The sequence below is a fragment of the Muntiacus reevesi genome, chromosome X (assembly GCF_963930625.1).
Source record: "Muntiacus reevesi chromosome X, mMunRee1.1, whole genome shotgun sequence".
NCBI classification, from domain to species: Eukaryota; Metazoa; Chordata; class Mammalia; order Artiodactyla; family Cervidae; genus Muntiacus; species Muntiacus reevesi.
Genome location: NC_089271.1, coordinates 144,521,510 through 144,524,002, shown reverse-complemented (window position 1 = coordinate 144,524,002; position 2,493 = coordinate 144,521,510). Strand labels below are relative to the sequence as shown.

At 39.3% G+C, this 2,493-nt stretch overlaps 1 non-coding gene across 1 annotated transcript; it reads right to left on the bottom strand.

Moving 5' to 3' along the window:
• Window positions 1–1,688: 1,688 nt before the first annotated feature.
• On the bottom strand, window positions 1,689–1,793 carry LOC136154871 (U6 spliceosomal RNA). The gene has a single exon (XR_010660577.1). It is a non-coding gene; the product is annotated as a U6 spliceosomal RNA (small nuclear RNA).
• Between the last annotated feature and the right edge of the window lie 700 nt (window positions 1,794–2,493).

The window sequence follows — 2,493 nt, the reverse complement described above, 5'->3', positions numbered from 1 at the left end:
GGGAGTTTGTGATGGACAGGGAGGCCTGCCATGCTGTGATTCATGGGGTTGCAGAGTCAGACACGACTGAGCGACTGAACTGAACTGAACTTAGTATTTCTATGTACAGTATTATGTCATCTGCAAAACAGTGAGAACTTTACATCTTCTTTTCCGATCTGGGCTCTTTTATTTCTTTTTCTTCTCTGATTCCTGTAGTTAGGACTTCCAGACCTATGCTGAATAGTAGTGGTGAAAGTGGAAACCCTTGTCTTGTTCCTGATCTTAGGGGGAATGCTTTCAGTTTTTCACTATTGAGGATAGTGTTTGCTGTAGGTTTATCATATATGGCCTTTACTATGTTGTGGTAGGTTCCTTCTATGCCCATTTTTTGAAGAGTTTTAATAATAAATGTGTACTGAATTTTGTCAAAGGCTTTTTCTGCATCTATTGAGATAATCATATGGTTTTTAACTTTCAAATTGTTAATATGGAGTTTCACAATGATTAATTTACATATGTTGAAGAATCATTGTATCCCTGGAATAAACCCAACTTGATCATGGTGTATGTGAGCTTATTGATGTGTTGCTGAATTCTGTTTGCTAAAATTATGTTGAGGATGCTTGCATCTATTTTTGTCACTGATATTGGCCTGTAGTTTTCTTTTTTGTGTGTTGACTCTGTCTGGTTTTGGTATCAGAGTGATGGTGGTCTCGTGGAATCAGTTTGGAAGTGTTCTTTCTTCTGCAATTTTTTGAAAGAGCTTTAGAAGAATAGGCATTCAGTTCAGTTCAGTTCAGACGCTCAGTTGTGTCCGATTCTTTGCGACCCAATGAATCGCAGCACGCCAGGCCTCCCTGTCCATCACCAACTCCCGGAGTTTACTCAAACCCATGTCCATCGAGTCGGTGATGCCATCCAACCATCTCATCCTTTGTCATCCCCTTCTCCTCCTGCCCCCAATCCTTCCCAGCATCAATGTCTTTCCCAATGAGTCAACCCTTTGTATGAGGTGGCCAAAGTACTGGAGTTTCAGTTTCAGCATCAGTCCTTCCAATGAACACCCAGGACTGATTTCCTTTAGGATGGACTGGTTGGATCTCCTTGCAGTCCAAGGGACTCTCAAGAATCCTCTCCAACACCATAGTTCAAAAGCATCAATTTTTCAGCGCTCAGCTTTCTTCACAGTCCAACTCTCACATCCATACATGACCACTGGAAAAACCATAGCCTTGACTAGACGGACCTTTGTCGGCAAAGTAATGTCTCTGCTTTTTAATATGCTATCTAGGTTAGTCATGACTTTCCTTCCAAGGAGTAAGCGTCTTTTAATTTCATGGCTGCAGTCACCATCTGCAGTGATTTTGGAGCCTGCCAAAAATAAAGTCTGACACTGTTTCAACTGTCTCCCCCTCTATTTCCCATGAAACAATGGGACCAGGTGCCATGATCTTAGTTTTCTTAATGTTGAGCTTTAAGCCAACATTTTCACTCTTCTCTTTCACTTTCATCAAGAGGCTTTTTAGTTCATCTTCACTTTCTGCCATAAGGATAGGCATTAGCTCTTCTCTAAATGTTTGGTAGAAATCTTCTGTGAAGCCATCTAGTCGTGAGCTTTGTTTTTGGGGAGATTTTTGATCATAGCTTCCAACTCAGTGCTTGTATTTGTGTTTTTCATAATTTCAATTTCTTCCTGGTTCAGTCTTAAAAATGTGGAATGCTTCACAAATTTGCACATCATCCTTGCACAGGGGCCATGCTAATCTTCTCTGTATTGTTCCAATGTTAGTATATGTGCCACCAAAGGGAACACAGGGTTAAGCCTCTCTAGACACAATTAGATTTGCATTCTCCATATATATGAGTTTGCAAACAGAAATTACTTGAGCCATGCTGATAGTATTAGTCAGAACACCAAAGCTATACCAGGGCACTATTTTGGTTACAAATTCTTTAGGCAACATTTTATTCCTCACCCATAGCTAAGGACAAAAATTAGAATTTTCCTTGGTCCTTGCTTTCTTATGAGAAAGAAAGTCCAGTTTTTCCCTATGGATATAGTCAATCATTTAGAATTATGTGTGTGTCTCAGCCGTCTATTGATTTGAGCCATGTTGCAAGCACATCTGAGTATTTAAAATACTGTTTAATATAACTTTGTATATTACAAATTATAATGGGAGGATTTTCAATTTTTTTACACAATTTCCAAATGTTAAATGTAAATATCCTTTAAAAAATATAAGCCATCCTAAGATCACTCAGTGATAACTACCTGATATCTAAGCTACACTGCAAAGTTCCAGGCAACCTTCACACACATACCCGGTGCTAAAAGGGGCCTCTTTTCTTGTGGGGAGGTCCATCAGGATAAAATGACCTTTTCCATTTTATCCCTAGGCCTCAAACAGCAAGGCAGAAGGACATTCCTTCTGAAAGCATAGTCCTGTAATTGGCATAATATAATTTCCACCATATTTTATTCATTGCTCAAAATAATCACAGGCTTCA